Source organism: Octodon degus, unplaced genomic scaffold, assembly GCF_000260255.1.
Source record: "Octodon degus isolate 3935 unplaced genomic scaffold, OctDeg1.0 scaffold00295, whole genome shotgun sequence".
In the NCBI taxonomy this organism is placed as follows: Eukaryota; Metazoa; Chordata; class Mammalia; order Rodentia; family Octodontidae; genus Octodon; species Octodon degus.
Window position 1 is genome coordinate 931602 of NW_004524871.1, and position 18097 is coordinate 949698.

The 18097-nt window shown below is 51.8% G+C and overlaps 1 protein-coding gene across 1 annotated transcript in view; it reads left to right on the plus strand.

The window, feature by feature from the left end:
• Positions 1–6: 6 nt before the first annotated feature.
• Positions 7–18097, plus strand: part of Spire1 (spire type actin nucleation factor 1) — a 101614-nt gene continuing 83523 nt past the window's right edge. The window contains exon 1 of the mRNA XM_023707492.1: positions 7–96. The gene's annotated coding sequence lies outside the window, so the exon portion shown is untranslated. The remainder of the gene's footprint in view (positions 97–18097) is intronic.

Sequence of the window (18097 nt, forward strand, 5' to 3'; positions counted from 1 at the left end):
GCCTGCGCTCGGCCGCCCAGCTGCGCGTCTGCAGCGACGGAGGGGTCGTCGTGGGTGCCGCGGAGCGCGCGGAGGAGGAGGGGCCGCCCGCCGCGGGTGAGCGCTCGGCCCCCGCTCCCACCCGTCCCTCGACCCGCACCCGCCCCTTGTCCCCGCACTCGTCCCTCGTCCTCCGCCGCGCCCACCCCTCGCGTCCTCCCCGCGCACCCTTGTTCCAGTCGCACCAGTCCCCGCCCGTTCCCATCCCTGCCCGGCTCCGCTCCCCACCCTTACCGTCCTTCCCTCGCGACCTGCCCGTCAGGTTCAGCCCGACCCCATACCCACTCCGGGAGGAAGCCTGGGGAAGGGCCTAGCCAGGAGGACGGGGATGCCAGGTCTGCCCCGAGGCGGCCGCGGGCTGGGGCCGGCGTGGCTGCGGCTCCTGCCCGCCGCCGCCGCCGTGCCAGGCCTCAGTGCTGGATGCTGGCCGCAGCTGCTCACATGCGGGTGCGGCGGCTGTGCTTGTTGTTGCGGGCTGTGCACCTGTGTGTGCTCGCCTGTGTGCTGGGCACCTGTGTCCGAGGATCTGCGCCGTGTTGTTCGCCCGTGGGCTGTGGAGCTTTGAGCTGCGCGTCTGTGGTGTGCATGCTCACCTGTGTCCGTGCCGACCGTGAGCCGCGGGTCAGTATTCACCTGTGCCTGTGTTCGTTCACCTGTGGCTTGTGTCGGGGGTGCTGTGGCCTCACAAAGGGCCTGTCCCACGCTTCCCTGCCTGTGGCAGGAGGGCTACACCTTTCCCAAGCAGCTGACAGCTCCTGGCGCACTGACCGTGTTTGTATTTGGCCTTTTTTTTTGGTACCAAGGGTTGAACTCACAACCTTGCACTTGGCAGGCAGCCTCTGTGCCACTGAGCTATACCCAGTCCTAGTGAGCTAACTTTGACTGTTTGTTTGGCTTGGGACTGTGGAGTAGATGGCTGAAAAATAGTGTAAATAATGGTTTTGGGGTACTGGAAGTTAGAAGGTTGCTATTTCTTACTTCTGTATTAAAATTGGTTGTGAGGAAAAGCAGGCTTGTACAAAGATGACAGAATGTTGAGACAAATAAAAATGGGCTTTGGTTATGTGCGTAATGTAAATATTTCAGGATTTGTCTCCTAAACCATCACTTAGGGTGCTCACAGTGCTTTATCAGTGATTAGGGTTGGTTATAGGCTTCTCCTACCAGTTTTTACCTAATTCAGTCTTTTGAGAGGCAAGTCGACTAAAAACATAGAAAAACAATCCACCCTCACACTTAAAAAGTTGATGGAAATGTCAAAATGCTAAGTTGAAAGATGTAATTCAGTAAAGTGGTATAAAAATCCTTTTCTAAATTGATGAGAATATTCAAGATTATAGTTATCAACTCTGCCAGAGAAACATAGACAACCTAACAATTGTCTACAGTTACGGGTTACTATAGAGTGTTTCAGTGTAGATATACATCATATAATATTTAAAGAAAACCAGCCTTTTACTATTCTTTGGAATATTTTTCCAGTACTAGGGATTGAACTCTGCAGCCCCAGAACTTTGAATCATTTGGTTTGTCAAGCTGCTTGCCTCCTGCCTCTGCTGCCCTGAGTGCTAGGCTTACAGGTGTCACCACACTCAGCTGAAATTATATTTATTTCCAATCAGATTTTAGAGTTTTTGATGTATTTCTTACTTTTAGAGTTAGACTTGCTGATGATAGAAAATAGTTGCTGTTGTGTTCTTTATTCACAGTACATTAAGAAGGTGTGAAAAGATACGATTTTTAAATACAGTGAAGTTGGGCCTCAGTGTATAGCTGTTATAAGAAGAAGAATGGTTGCGCGTGACCTGTTTTGGGAAGCAGTGCTGATGGTGGTGATTTACGGGTGAGCCAGCCAGTGGCACAGACTGTCCTGTGAAGCTGGCCTGCGAGGGCGGTGTCAGGGCTGAGAAGGGGCTGCCTCCGAGTGCGCCACTCTCGGAGCTGAAGGTCCGCCTGGGTCGCGGGCTGACATGGGGCCACTGTGCAGTTGAGGAAAGCACTGTCAGTAGTCAGGTTCCAGAAGCGGAGACGGCTCGGGTGCTGTCTTGACCACTGGACCGGAGCCCAGCTGAGGAGCCAACGCTGAAGTGTATCTGTCACCTCAGTGCCTTTCCTCCTAGGAGGTGGGAGCTGCAGCAGCCTGGATGCGGGAGATGGTTGGTACTGAATGTTTAATCTGGATCCTGAAGGGTGCAGTTTGGAGTTGCTCATACAGGGCTGACTTCTGTTTCTGAGGGAAGTCTATGTGGCTGACCCTGCGTGGCCAGCGCACTTCCTCTTCCGGTGTGTTCAGCATGGTCGGGTGTTCAGCAGTCCACAGCAGGGTTCACAGTTTCCCATGTTGTGCATGGATATATTTCTGCATTTTTGGAGGGAGGCATGGAACAGGCTGGTTATTTGCTCAGTCATGCTGGTGACTGGAATCTGATCAGGGCCTTTGCCCTCAGGCTGATGGCCTTGTGGAAGGACATGGCCAGGTTTGATCCCTGGAAGAGGGCTGACCTTGGGTGAGACTCCCTAGCCTCCTGTGTGCAGCCTTCCTCCCCGTCTGTGCCTGTACTCGAGGGGACTCACCTCGGTGCCATTGACACTTTGGCTGAATGAGTCTTTGTTTTGGGGCTGTCCTGCCACTAGATGCCACCCCCCAGCTTGAGAACAAAAAGTCCTTTTCTGGGGTAGAGCCCTGGGGAGGTGGGGCACAAGCCACAGCCAGTCAGTCACCCACATGCTGGGGTTGGCTGGCTGGAGAGAAGTGAACTTGGTGGTTGTGTGCGCGAGTGTGCATGTGTGTGATGGAGCAGGCCTGTGGGTGCTCCCTTGTGAGCGTCTGCTGCCTTTGCTGCCCTCGCTGGTGTGGAGCTTGGCGTCCTTCCCTATGCACAGCACATGGTGTCCATAGCACCCTAAGGCAGCGCGCACCCCTGCAGGCTCCTCACCACTCAGCAGGCTGGAGGGCTGTGTCCGAGGGTGCCGTGGCAAGCACAGGTCTGCGGTGCTCAGTCCTCAAGCATTGTTGTCCTCTGTACTTGAGCCTGTAAGTGGCTGAATCCATAGCTGTGAACCCCGCAGTGCTGAGCATATGCCCCAGAGGGGGTGGCCCTGAGAGGGGAGGACTGCATGAGGCAGGCAGGTGGCTGCTGGGGAGAGGGTGGCCAGGGCCTGGACCTGAGGTGGTGTATGCCCAGCGCTGTATCCCGGTTTTGGTCATAGTATGCTGCAGAGCTGCAGGCAGGGAATTCGGGTTTGCAGAGTTTTGAGGTTACTGGCTCTCCACAGGCTTGAGAACTGTCCTTTCCCCCAGTTTTTACATTTCGTCAAAGTGTGATGTTGCTGTGCTGAGTCCACTCTGCATGTGTGACAGCATCTTCACAGCTCCACCACGTCATGAGGACTTAAAGAGACCCTGAGGCCCCAGGTGTTCTCACCTGCATACCCAAGGGGTATTCGCAGTGTATTCTGGTCGAAAGTAGCACAGGTACAGTATAGGAATATTCTAGGTCTTCCTGTGACTACAACATTGATTTACTGGTGCTACTAGCAATTGAACCCAGTGCCTTTCTGTGCTAGGCAAGCACTCTACTACTAAGCTACACCCCAGCTTTTTTTTTTTTTTCTTTTTTCTTTTTTATGTATTTAGTACGGGGTCTCATTCCACTATGAGCTTGGACTCATAGTGATCCTCCTGCTTTCAGCCTCCCCAGCACTGGGATTACAGGTCTGCACCAGTATGCCTGGACTCAGTGGCCAGCTCAGTGCGTTGGGGGTGGGTGGACCAGCACGGCATGTGGAGGTGGGGATCAAAATCTGATCTCTGTGCTTGCCTGAGCAGGCACCCAGTCTGCTGAGCTATCTCACTGGCCCCCAGCTCTTTTTCATTTTCTAATTTTGAGACAAGGTCTCACTAAGTTGCCCTGATTGGTTTTGATCCTACTGGCTCAGCCTCCTAGATCATTGGGAGTACAGCCGTCCACCACTATTTCTGGCCTTCTCTGGCATTTTTAGAAGAATTAATCTTATTGCAGTATTAGGGAGTAGAATCATTCTTAGTCTCATCAGCTTCCTAGGCTTAAATACTCATGGTAGCATTCATTGCACATTTTGGTTTCATGTTTTCTTTCTTTTTTTTTTTTTTAATAAATTTTATTTATTTATGTGTGTGTGGGGAGGGGGGGGCCAGCTCAGCCCACCAAGGGGCGGGCTGGCTGGCATGTGGTGCTGGGGGATTGAACCGCGGTCCCTGTGCTTTGCTAAGCTTGTTCTAAGTAGGTGCTTTAGACCACTGAGCCATCTCACCAGCCCCTTCATGTTTTTGATATACCTTTAGGTTTAGATGTATAAAAAACATTTAAAAACTTAGGGCCAGATCTTGACTGTGAATAACCGTGGCATTGAGGAAGGTCTCCCAGGGCCTGGACCAGGGCTGCATTTCTGAGCTCTCAAATCCTGGTGAAGACAGGTAGATCCCCTGAGGCAGGAATGAGGGGCCTTGCCTGTTGGGACGGGGCAGCCATGTGGGGGACGTTTGTGTTCGCCTGTGTCAGGTCAGTTCCTGCTGTGAGGAGCAGCAGTTGGGTTTCCTTTTGATTTAAGTATGAATCAGTGTTGGTATGAGAGAAAACATGAAGGCCTGGCAGCCCCCATCTGTGACCTCAGTTTGAGGCCAGCTTGGGAAATTTTGGTCACACCTTTATTTTTTTGTCAAGAAATAAAAAGGGCTGGGGTGCAGCTTAGTGGTAGAGGGCTCAGGGTTCAATCCCCAGCCTGGGAGGGAAACATAGAAAATAAGACACTCACTAGGTGACAAACACACCACAGAGCTGGCACAGTGCCACTTTCAGGCTCTGCGTTCCATAGGTCCCTCCACATCTGCGGAGTCTTGGTCTCAGGTCTGAGGCTTCCTCCAGGTCCCCAGCTTGGCTTCTCCAGCAGGCCGTCCACACCTGCCAGGGCACGCAGGGCCATGTGGCGGCTTCTGTCAGCCTTTGGGCGAGGGAGCCGGTGTCATCACTGCTCCGGTACGTGGGTCAGGACGCCCAGGAAGCCACTACCTTGCTAAGAGTTTGACTAAACCTCAGAGGAAAGGAAGCCTTGCTGTCATGGTGAGGTCATCCATCTTGCTCCTCCGTGACACCTGCATATGGCTCCGTGGCACAAGGCAGAGCCTGTCCCAGGTTTGTCATGGTGAGGGAGCTACTTCCTGTTGCGAAGTACAGTATTTTCTCTCTCTCTCTCTCTCTCTCTCTCTCTGTCTCTCTCTCTCTCTCTCTCTCTCTTGTATTTACTGCAGCGTCTGTAGGGACTATAGGGTCTCTCTACACAGATTGTACTTGTAGTGCTTCTCCTGTTTTCAGCTTCCCAAGCACTGGGATTACAGGCACACAACACCATGCTGAGTCTCACTCACAGTCTCAGTGCGCTGGGAGTGGGGCCGGCATGGTATGCCAGGGATCAAGCCTCTGACCCCTGTGTTTGCCTAAGCAGGTGCTTTAATCCACTGAGCTATCTGGTCTACCCTACTATTTTCTTTCTTAATAAGACATTGCCTTTTAAACAAAATACCTATTTATGTTACTCTTAAATGTTATTTTTGGCTTAGCTTTGTATTTGCAGAAAATTAGAGATAGTTGGAGAGTTACATGTTCCCTCCCCTGGCTCCCTTGAGGTGAGGCCTCCCTTCCTGCAGCATACTTGTCAGAATGAGGCCATCAGGGCTCTGCTGTGTGCCTGGTGGCCAAACATCGGCTCCATGTGGGGTTCCTGGTTTCTCTGTCCGAGCCCTCTGGTATCCCTGTCCAGGCATCCAGCGCCTCCTTTCATGGATGGCTGGGGAGGACCTGCATGGTGCCCTGGGCAGTGTCCCTCTACATGGGTCCCTGGTGTCTGTGTGACCAGTCCAAGGCTGGGCTCGGGGAGGAGCCCAGAGATGAAAAGGCTCCTTGCCATACGCAGGTATCTCATCTGTGGTTATGGCTTTTTCACTAGGAGGCAGGACAGCACTGCCCCCCAAGAGTTGCAGAGCCCACTTGCATTCCAGAAAGGGGCCGGGCTGTTAAACCAGCTCTTTCACTGGGACATTCATTCCTTCTCCCCTAGTATTTATGTAACCATGTACTTCTTGTCAGTCTGGAGGCCTGTGCATTTTTAAATTTTTTTAATGTATTTGGTACAGGGTCTCACTACATAGCTCAGGCTCATAGTGACCCTCCTGTCTTCAGCCTCCCCAGCGCTGGGATTAGAGGTGTGTGCCACCATGCCCGGACTTGGTGGCCCGCTCAGCATGTAGTGCCAGTAATCAAGCCCAGGTCCCTGCGCTTGCCTGTGCAGGCCCTGAGTCTGCTGAGCCGGCCCGGCCTGTGCATTTCTATACTCTGGTTGTTAGCCATCCACGGTGTTTTTTGAGTCTGGCTTTTAGATCTATCCCTCTGACACCCGTCATCCATCGCGGTGTGGCTCATACCTTGCTCTGTGGCACTGCTGGTGCTGTGGCTCATTTCCTGCCCTGCCCTCCGCATTGGCCCATCCCCATGGAGCTCTGGTTCCTCGAATTGGAGAATGGTGTGTAGACTCCAAGGTCTGGGCACTGGGTGTGCTTATTGCTGCGAGCGTAAAGGGGCTGAACATGAATGAGTTTACTTTTCATGCCTGAGCTTTGTACAGTCTTGGAGGTTCCTGGCCCTGTAACAGCTCACAGGGTGCTGAGTGAGTTCCAGGAGCCCTGGGGTAGAGGGTTCCACAGAGGGCAGAAGGAACAGGGACAGGGGATGGAGCCAGAGCACAGGGTGCCGATAACGAAGTGCTAACCTCTTTTCAGCGTGTGTCGTATACACTGGAGGATCATCAATTGGTTACTTTCCTTCTGGCATAAAAACCTAGAAAAGTAGTGTCTTTCTAATTTTTTTTTTTTTAATCTAGAACTATTTTCTTGAGCTTCTTGAGTTTTTCCAGTTTCCTCCTTAGTTACATTTCTCATTGCTGAGACCAAATAGCTGACTCCCAAAGCTCGCAGTGTGTGGAGGTTTCAGTCCTTACTGGCTCCGAGGCAGGGTGGTGAGTGGCAGACAGCAGCAGTTCATGGCAGTGGAAGACAGCAAGAGCAGGCAAGAGGCCTGTCTGTCTTTTATATTATATGGAGGCTACCAGATTAGGTCAGGGCCAATCCAATCAGTGGACCCATCCATCAGTCACCATCTTAATCCCAGCTCCCTTAATCCCAGCATTGCACCATGAATCAATCACACTCGAGATTCAGCTACCTCTGAGAAAAGTCCACCCCTGGCCTGTGACTGCGTGATGCTCTGGGGGACATGTAGACACTAATGATAATATCTCTGTACATAGAATTCTCTCTCTCTTTTTTTTTCAAAGTTCATTGTACACGCAGAAAAGTCCACAAGTCATTGGTGATACCACTATGGAAATACCCCTAAATAAGAGACGTGCACACCTGGACGATGGCACTCTCGGAGGCTGAGGCAAGAGGGTTGCAAGTTGCAGCCCACCCTGGGCAATTTAGCAATTTAATGAGTCCCTTTCTCAAAGTAAAAAAAAATAATAATAAATTAAAAGGGCTAGGCATGTAGCTCAGTGTGAAGGCCCTGGGTTGAATTTCCAGGATTAAAAAAAAAAAAAAGACAAACATCCCATGTCCCAGCAGCACACACAGAAAACAAAACAGCAAGAATGGGGGCGCATTACCACTTTCCTGCTGAGCTAGTCATTGTCTTCGTTTCATCAGTCACCAGGAGTTGGGCTGGCTTGTTTCTGAACTTTGTCAGCTGCGCAGTGGTCGCACAGGCATCCGCCCGCCCGCCTGCTTCTGTGAGCAGCAGCAGGGCTTCTTGAGGCAAACCCTGTCCAGCACCATCCGTGTTGACTGGCCTTGGGGGCTCTCATGGAGTCCCTGTGTACGTCTTCCACTTTTCCCTTCCACAGTTTTCTTTTTGGTCAGATCTGTGCAACATTAAAGTATCAGCTTTAACCATTTAAGTTACTGACAATGACTACACCTATAGTCATCACCATGTCTCATTTTAGAAATACTGGTCCTTGGGGGCTGGGGAGATGGCTCAGTAGAATAAGTGCTTCCCTGGCAAGCACAAGGGAGTTCAATCCCTGGTTCTGCTAAAAAAAAACCCAGCAAGAACAAAATAGAAATACTAGTCCTTGAAACTGGGTGTGGTGGCGCACACCTGTAATCCCAGTGCTGGAGAGGCTGAGACAAGAGGATCACTATGAGTCTGAGCTGTGTAGTCCCTGTATAAAGTATATATATTTAGGAGTCCCTTCCTGATTCTTGTTTCGGCCCAAGAAGTCTATAATTTATAATCCCAAAAATACATTATTGGAATTCCACCAAGTTAATTCCAATCTACCACTCTCAGTGCAATCCACGGTGAAAACAAAGACACTAAGAAATATGTATAATTATTGGGGCGCCCCGGGGCCTAAATCCAGCCATGAAGATGGCTTTCTGGAACAAAGTGACTGACCCAGGGCCCGCACCTGGGTTTTAGTCACCGAGAAGGGGGCGTGGCTTGAGGAAGAGAATTGTGGGAAGTGGGTGAGTACTGCCCCCTGGGCTAGGTAGGTGGCCAGCATTTACCCCTGCCATATGCAGAGAAAGTAGTTTGCTTTATGCTGTGTCTAACGTTTCTGGGGTCTGGTGCTTCGGCTCTGATGCGTAACCTTTCAAGCCCCAGGAAGCCATAGCCTCTAGCCCAGCTGACAGCGTGGAGCACTGGCTCTTGGTCCTGTCTCCACCCGGCTCCTCCTGGAGAGCAGCAGGTGTGGCTTATCAGGGAAGCGTGCATGCTGTCTTCAGAAACGACCACCAGCACCTCGGCTAGACCAGGGTACGCTGCTTAAGGCCAATGGAAAGGGTAGAGAGAAGTCCTAGCCAGCTCCGTACATATCAACACAAGGACGTAGGGTCGGGCTCAGCCAAAACGGAGACAATCGCTCTTCTTTCAAGGACGGCTGCTCGGGTGGTCATGTCTGTCTGTCTGTCTGTCTGTCTGTATCCCCCACCCACTTGCTTTAGCCCTTCCTTCCCAGCCTGAGTAACTGCTGATCTGCCTGCACTGTAGATTCATTCCATTCTTATCGCTGAGTTCAGGTACCTTGGCTTTCTGTTGTGATTTCCTCCGGGGTCCCCAGGTCGCCCTGCCGGCTCTTGCTGCGTCACAGACTGCAGCGTAGCTGGATGCACACACTGGCAGAAAGGCTCTTCCCAGTGCACGGGCCCTTTTAGCTGTATGAATCATGAGCACCAGTTTTTCTTTCTTTCTTTTTTTTTTTTGTATTTTTAGGGAAGGGTCTACAGTGTGTTTAGGGTCTCACTACTACATTGGACTCGTAGCGATCCCCCTGTTTACAGCCCCCCAAGAGCTGGGATTACAGGCGTGTGCCACCACACCTAGTCTTAATTGCTGCCTCAACGTATGCCCCGGGGATGGGGCTGGCACTGCAGGCTCAGAGAATGAACCCCCGGCCCCTGAGCCTGTTTGCGGGCGCTTTAATCTGCTGAGCTATTTGGCCAGTCTAGTTTTTCTTTAACGTTTGCTTGTTTTACTCCTTTGTATAATTGTACTTTCTCTTTTTCTAAATTCTCATATTTAGGTCTGCATTTCCAAGCAGGATGTAGCTTGGGTTTATTTTTTATCTAATACAGAAGTCTTTTGCAATGGGTGCACAGTGACCAACCATGTTGCTGGGTCCAGAGCTGGGACTAGGGGGGTTTACGGACACTGTGGCTGATTGGGAAGTTGGCAAGAAACAGGCTAAGAAGACAGACAGGGCTTTCAGACAAGAGCAGGAAGTGGGGTAGGAGAGACTGGGAGCTGAAAATGAAGGTGGGAAAGGGCCCCTGGGCACAGGTGGAATTATGAAATCTGGCAAAATTAATTGTTCTTTTTTTTTGTCTTTTTGAGACAGGGTCTCCCTATGCAGCTCAGACTGGCCTTGAGCTCACTTTGTAGCCCAAGCTGGTCTCAAACACAGTGATCATCCTGCCTCAGCCTCCCCAGTGCTGGGATTACAGTTGTGCATCATACGCCTGGCAATAAACTGTTCTTGTGCCTCCAACAATGGTGACCCCCCTTGATTCCATTCCCGTCGATGTAACTGGATTCACTGCTGTAGTATCTTTTGACACCAGCACCTAGAATGAAGTGTTGACTTGGAGTATATTATACATTTAGGAATAACATTTTGTAAAAGAAAAAAGAAAGAAAGGAAAATCATAACGACTCGTGGTCTCCTTAGCTTTCATTCATTCAGCCCTTCCTGCCTCAGCTGTTAATTTAAAGGAAAGCCAGAGTGCAGTTCTGCCAGAGCTTGCTCTTTGATCTTTGTTCTGCTCTGAATTGTTTATCATCTGGAATTAAACCAACTTATTTGAAAGGCAAAAGAAATCATTAATTGTAATTGGAATTCGTTTATGTTGTCTACTGATATTTGGGTTTCAAAAGCCTCCTCTCTCTCTTTGCTTCCAGTTTTTTCATTTTCTCTCCTGCATTGTAACATCCTTTCTTTTTCTGGTTTAGTGGTTGTCGTACAAGGGCCATCGTCCACTTCCTGGAGCCTTCCACAAATAGCTGGCTGCTCTTCTGCCTGGCTAGAGGCCCATGGGACTGCAGTTGCCTTTCTCCCTTGCTGCTTTTGTGATTGCTGACACGAGTTTTAGTTCGTAGGCTTAAAACACCACAACACAGCATTTTATACAATTTATTGTTCGTCATGTTCCAGACGCAGTTGTCCTGACCTGTTTAGCGGGTCTGCACGGGTCAAAACTGTTTTCACGGAAAAGCTTTCCTTTGGACGGTGTTCTCTGGTGTCAAGGCTTGGTTCCTGCCACTTCGCCTCCAGTGTCCTAAGTCATCCCTAGAGCACTTAGAATCCCTGAGGCAGCAGAAGGGCTGCCCCGAGGTGTGGGCAGTGAGGGCTGTGTGTCCCCGAGGGCTTCTCCTGTGGCAGGGGAGCAGCAGCGGACACGGACATGGGCGTGGGGCCTGTCTCACCGGCCCCCATGCGGTGGCTGTACCTCTGACAGATGTTCTCAGTTGTTAGTGATCTGAAAATGTCTGTGGTCTTCATTTTAAATTAGACTTCAGTGGACATGTGATGACAGCCAGCCTGCTACCTGACCACCGAGGCACTGTGCTTCCCTTGTGAGCCCCGCAGCAGGCATCCCCACCCATGCACACTGGGACCCTTGAAGCGTGCGTACCTGAGTGTTACTGTGCACGGTGTGCCTGTGCCCCCCCCCCCCCCGCCCTTGGGTGCAGCCCCGTAGGTTTGGGTCTCATCAGCTCTGCTCCCTGGGATGTTCTGGGTGAGCAGAGGCCGTGCTGGTCCTCGTGGTGCAACTGCATTGAACAGATGCTCTATTTTTGCCGAGAGTTTTCCAAAGTGATTATTTCTCACAAACTTTTTTTATTTTTATTTTAGGGAAGGGCCTATAGGGTGTTCAGAGTCTGACTACTAGATTGGACTCCTAGTGATCCACCTGTTTACAGCCTCCCAAGAGCTGGGATTACAGGCGTGCGCCACCACGCCCAGTCTCAGTCGCCATCTCAGTGTGCCCGGGGGCGGGGCCGGCACGGCATCATAAGCTTTTAAGATTAAAACCTGAGTGTCAGTACAGCTTTGGATGCCTATCACCAGTGTGTATTTTCCTTCTTGCTGTGTCAGGAAAGGAGCCCTCAGCCTGGTGTGTGCTAGACACACAGTCTCCCCCAGGACTGCACCCCAGCCGCGAGCTGTGTTTCAAAATAGCTCGAAGAGAGGATTTGGAGAGTTGTTACCACAAAGAAATGATAAACATTTGAGGTCATGAGTATGCGAGTTACTCAGATTGGGTCATTCCACAGTTGTGTATGTATTACAATTTCACTTGATATCCTAAAATGTATACATTGTTTTATGTAAATTTACAATAAGCCTAAAAACCTTGACCAGTGTGAGGTATACGCAGGGATTATATTCCTGATACAAATAGGACTCCAGGCCCTGTTTTAGGTTCTGAAAGCTGTGACTTACAGGTCTTTTTGTACTACTTGTGCTAATACATTTTTTTAAAAACTAGAGCTGTTAGCTTTCCTCTTTGCAGTCCCTTTTTCTCTCCAGCCCCCATGTAAGGAGGGGCCACATTTCTGTCTAATATCCTCAACATCTTCTCTTTTTTCTCCTTCCTTTTCTTTTCTCAGTCTCTCTTTTTTCTTTCTTTCCTTGCTTCTTTTCCTCTTAGTCCTGAGTTGAGCACTGAGCATTTATACTAAGTGACACCCCCAAGACTTTCTTTTGTTTTGGGACTAGGGTCTTCCAGAGTCTCTAAGGTGCCTGAGCTGGGCTCCAGCCTGTGATGCTCCTGCCTTGGCCTCCACAGTGCTGGCCTTACAGGTGTGAGCCCCCGCGCCCAGCCAGCCCCACGTCTCCTCTATCTGAGGGGTAGACTGAGTGCATCCGTTGGGGGGAAGCCACTACAAACCCTGCAGGCTGCTGGGCCCAGGCATTTACACAGTGAGTTACATCCCCAGCCATAGCCTCCTCCTTAGACATGTTCTGAGGTGGGTGCAGCTGCATTCCCTGCGGTCTCAGATGGCATGGGACCCTGTGCTGAGTTGTCCACGGAGGAGAGCCAGCATGGTGCCCTGTGGCCCAGGTGGGCATCGAGGGGTATGCATGGTATGGGCAGCAGAGGACAGCCCAGGACCAATGTGTAGATCCTACAGCCTCTCACTGCCCATGTGCACATGCACATGTGCACACGCCCCTGTGAGGGACGTGCGGGAGGTGGGCCAGGCTGGCTGTGCACTGCCCCTGCCGCTGGGTCCAGGCTGGGTGGGGCCTGCCACGCCTTAGAGTTCCTGGGACGTGGGGGAGGTTGGCAGTGTTTGGCCACTCTGGTGTACAGCCAGGACCTCGTTTGCCAGGCAGGCACACGTGCACTGAGTTATACCCTTAGCCCCCGCGTATTTCTTGACTTCAGTTTTTTCCTTCTTTAGTACTTTCCTGACTTGTTTGATATTCATTTATTATTTGATTTCATTTCTTTAAATCCCTTTGGGAGTGAAGAGGACTTACTTGCATTAATAACAAAAATACTCCAAGTACTTTTTCCCCTAAACTCGGGATGGATTTCATTTGAGAGCTGCAAGATGAGTCACAGCTTAGATTGAATGCTGGGTTATTCTGTTGTCTTATGTGTAGAAAATTAAATTTGATGGGAAATGGCCAAAGGGTTTGTTTGTTTAGTTTTGTTTTGTTTTTGTAGTACAGGGTCAGACCCTAGGCCTTCAACTGGGGTCTATCCCTGCCCCTTTGACTTTTTACTTTGAGGCAAGGTCTCATTACATCATTTAGTTGCTCAGGCTGGGCTCTAATGTCTGATTTTTCTTGCCCCAGCCTCTTAGAGTACTGGGGTTTCAGACATATACCACCATGCCTGGCTGAAGTGGTCACAGGTTCTTTAACGACAGTTGTCCCTAAATGCTGGTGTTCTGCTTTAGTTTATTGAGCTTTCATTCTGTTTGTGTGTAGAAAGCTTACAGGGCTGGAGTATAGTAAGGCCCCTGTGCACAGTGTATGTGCGTGTAACTTCTTACTCCTAAGTATAGGAAAGCTTGTGTGTTGTGCAGTTAGTTACAGAGCAGCCTTAGGACTGTATAAAGTGCCTGCTTCGGTGCCCATGTTGTTGGTTCTTTGCTTGTGCTGTGGGGAGGAGCCGTCCCCATGCCACTGGGCAAGTCTGCCCCTTGGGCGGCCTTGGGTGTCCTGGCATGGTCTTCATGAGAGAGGGACGGCAGGGCTGTGGTATACCTGGAGGCAGGGACCTAGCCAACTGTCCTGGAGGCCTCCCTATCCACAGCTGGCCACCAAGGGAACTTGGGGGCCCGGGATTGTGGGGCTCCCAGCGCATCGGGCTCTTCCCACAACTCACAGGGCCTGCCAAGCTCTCCCGTTCTTGCTGCAGGCTGTGAGCTCAGTGTGTTTTTGAGGTTTCATGAAACTGAAGCTGTGCTGGAGTGACTAACACTGGGGAAAATGTAACCCAAACCCATGTGGTTTACAAAAAGGGCCACAGATAAGAGACTTATCTGCCAGGGACCGGACAGGCTGTGGCGCAGTGTCCTGTGACTGGTGTGGGTGACTGGTCACCTGCCCTCAGAGTCAGCACCAGCCGCTGCATCTGGCACTGGAGAACAGCCCTGCTTGGGCCGTGGGCTGTGTGGCACTTATTACACACACATGAATTATGTGGTAATATATTACAGATGCAGATCATACAGTGGCACACTTGGAGAAAGCACTGTGAAGGACTTAGCTCTGTGTGGTGCCTGGGAGGAGGCGGGGAAGCCGGGGCTCTGGAACTTGCTCCTATACTTGAGGTGACAGGCTGACAGTCTGGGCTATGGGTCTCTTGAGGCCCCTGTTGCCATGGTGAGAGCCAGTGAGCTGCCTGGGCTGGGGCTGGGTGGGCTCTGTCCCTGGCGTGGGTCCTGGGAAGGAGCCAGCAGTGAGGATGAGAGGCGTGGCCATCCTGGAGGCCAGCGTGCTGTGTTGGGCAGTGTCAGGCTACCTGTGGCTGCTCTCGCTGGGCTGTGGCAGAGCTGCAGGTGGGTGGGCTAGTATGGAGGAGGAGTGGCAAGCTCTGAGCAAAAGGCGGGCATTGCTTTCCCTGGAGTGGCAGCAGGGGCGGTCGGGTCCAAGTCAGTGACTGGGGAGCTGCGCTGCACAGGTGTGCATGTGGCTTTGGGACGCTGCACTCCTACTAACAGACTGAACACATCATATACCATGTGTCCCCTAGGGGTGGGAAGATCTCCCTCTGCTTCGGCTACCAACTGTGAGTGCGTGGGCACATAGGGCAGAGGGCGCTGGGCACACGCAGTGTGCTCTGGGCTCAGCTCCCGGTCTAGCCGTGCTGTCTGAGGCCCCTGTGCTTCCTATCTCTCCATCCTGAGCCAGGAAAGCTGACAGTCAGGTCTGGTTGGCAGCCTGGGCAACTGCCACAGTACTTTGAGGACTTTTCTTCTTGATTTGATTCTCACCCTACAAATGAGGTCTTTGCACCATGGGTCTCCGGCCGGGTCTCCCTCCCAGCATGCAGTATGTGGATCCCTGTCAGCCAAGTATGGGTTAGCGTGAGGTGTTGAACTGTGTCGTTGATAATCTAGTTTCTTAGCATTTGATAGGCATTGTGGCATAGCTAGGATGGTAGGTGGGGAAGATTAGATGGGTGCCTATCACCTTATAATTGTCTTGTTTTGTGGTACTAGGGACTGAGCCCAGGCCTTCGCTGAGCTACATCTCACCTCCCTCTCTTCATCATGAGACAGGGTCTTGCTGAGTTAGCCGGGTTGGGTTCAAGCTTGGCATGCTTTTGCTTCAGTCTCCTAGGGCCCTAGGATGACCAGCCTGCAGTACCACATTCAACTCACCTTTTGCCTTTTAAAATACATTGTGGCAGGGTGCTCAGGGAAGGCCTACTGCTGCTAGCAGTTCCTATAAGGCTGGGATCTTTGTAGAAATCTTCAGAGGTCTAGGGATTTCAGCCTGAGTTGTTACGAGCTGCCCACTTTGGAAGAAGCATGTGAGGCAGGATGAGGCACCGGGCGTGTGGGAGCCATGCGTGACCCTGGGCTGCCAGGAAGGTGGCAGGGCACCCGGGAGGGGCAAGGCCTCACCAGCAGCGCTGTGACCCTGGCACAGCTGCAGGACTCCCAGATGTGGAGATGAGTGGGGCTTTGTGCGTGGCTCGGTCTGAGTGAGGCCTAGCCTTGGGGTATGAGTGGATCCTCGCAGGCGGCCTTCTGTCTGTGGGGTGTCACCTTGGATGCTCAGCATGGACCCCCAGCAGGTGCACACGGGGAGTGGCATTGGCAGCCTTGCTCTTGGGCCGTGCACTCAGGGCACAGACTGGCATGTGGTCACCCAGCCTGCTCTGCCCTGCTCCCTCCCAGGTCAGCAGCAGTGTGGAGGCAGCAAGGGCCCTGTGGGGTGGTGACAGCTTGTGCTGCTCTGGCGTCCCCTGTCTTAGCGTGGGGTGTGGAGAGAAGCTGGCCCACCCTCTGTCCGTAGCTCCAGTCCCTTTTGCATGGTGCCCTGGCTGCAGGCCCTCTCGCCACCACTGCCCTCCCCTGCAGGGACCCTGTCGGGTTGGGAGCCTAAACACAGTGTTGCCCTGTTGCGCTGCTGTGACAGCAGCCCTGTCAGCTGTTGGAAGGCGTTGGCTCCCTCTAGCCACCATAAGAGCAGGCAGAGCTCTCAGAGTGACTTAGAAAGACAAAAGCGTTTGTTTGCTGCTGTACTGCGGCTGGAACTCGAGGCCTCGCGTGTGCTCGGCAAGACACTGCTACTGAGCTACATCCTAGCCCTTATTTTTTATTTTTTTATGTGTTTGGTGCAGGGTCTCACCGTGCAGCTCAGACTCATAGTGGTCCTGTTTTCAGCCTCCCCAGCCCTGGGATTGCAAGCGTGCACCACCACGTCTGCTCTCAGTGGGCGGCTCCGTGCACCTGGCAGCAGGGCCGGCATGGCATGTGGTGCAGGAACCTTATCTTTTATTTTGAGATAAGAGTCTTCCGCTAAAATGGCTGGCCTGGAATGTGCCACCCTCTGCCTGAGCCTCCCAGTAGCGTGAGTCGTGATTTCTTTAGCAGAGTTAACTGGTCAGTTCTTTTGGAAAACGCTGCATGGAGCTTCTGGCCTGTACAAGTGTTTCTCCTCCTACCCTTAGTTCTTGGATTTTTTTTTTTTTTTTTCTGTTTTCTTGAGACAGATTCTCACCATGAATCAGCCAGATTGAGGCTGGCCTTGAACTCAAATAGATTCCCCTGCCTCAGCCTCCCAAGTACTGGGATTAATAGGCGTGTACCACTATGCCTGGTTTTTTGTTTTTGTTTTTGTTTGGCAGAACTGGGGATTGAACTCAGGCCCTTGTGCTTGCCAGGGAAGCAATTATTCTACTGAGCCATCTCCTCAGCTCCAACTATGCCCTGCTTATAGATACTCTTTGAGAGTTTTGAAATGTTTTCAAAACTTAAAACTTAATAAAATACCATTTCGGGTATTTTATTTTACACTCTACCTGGTTAACTGACCTTCTGCACTCGCGCTTCTGGCTGTGTAGCTGGTAGCAAGGAGTCTTCAAGGCTCCAGGAGGCCTGCAGTGTGGCCCTTAAGGGCTCCAGGCCCAGGGCTCTGGGCTGGCCCTGTGCCACTGTCACAGGGCTGTCGTGTGATCCTCTCGTCTGCACCATTGCAGGTGCCGCTGCAGCCCTCCCTCCCTATGAGTCATTGCTTGCAGAATGGGCGGGTGGGCGGGGCCCTGAGTGCTGCTCTGAGGTCACAGGTGGGGATGCCTGCCCTGGGCCACTGTTGGTGCTGCAGGCACAGGATGGTGTGGGCACTTGGGGTGGTGCTTCCGGTTTCTCTACAGTGGCCGAAGGCGGTGCCAGACCTGCCAGCTCTGTGGCATTCATACAGGGCAGCATTTCTGGTTTCATAGCCATCACTGTGGAGGAGGACCCTGCTTCACAGGCTCCTATGGCCCTAGACTTAGCACCTGAGTAGCTCTCAGTGCCTGGAGGTCCTGTCCTCACCCTGTGGCCACTGCCCGGGTCCTGCTCACTACAGCACTGGTGTGGCCTGTCTCCGAGTGGCAGGGCCAAGAAACAGGCAGCCTTGCAGGGTGGGGAACCTGGGCCCATCTGTCTTGCTGCTTGGAGCTGCCACATGGTGTGGGGTTTCCTGTACTCTTCTCTACCTTAGGAGTACTGCCCGTGGGATGCATCATCCTGGGCAGAGGGGATCCCAGGAAGTGGCCCAGGAACCTGGCCTTGCCCATGACACTTCAGTTGGTGTCATTTGTCACCTGCCAGGGAGGGCCAAGTGTCTCAGCATCATGTGAATGCATGTATACTATGATGTGTAGGTAACACGCGTCTACTTAGCACACCCCACTCTTAACAGCCTTTGCATTAAATTCCCCTGTATATGTGGTCTTGTGGCCATTGCTTAATTGCTTATGTGACTTGTTTTTTTTTTTTTTTTTTTT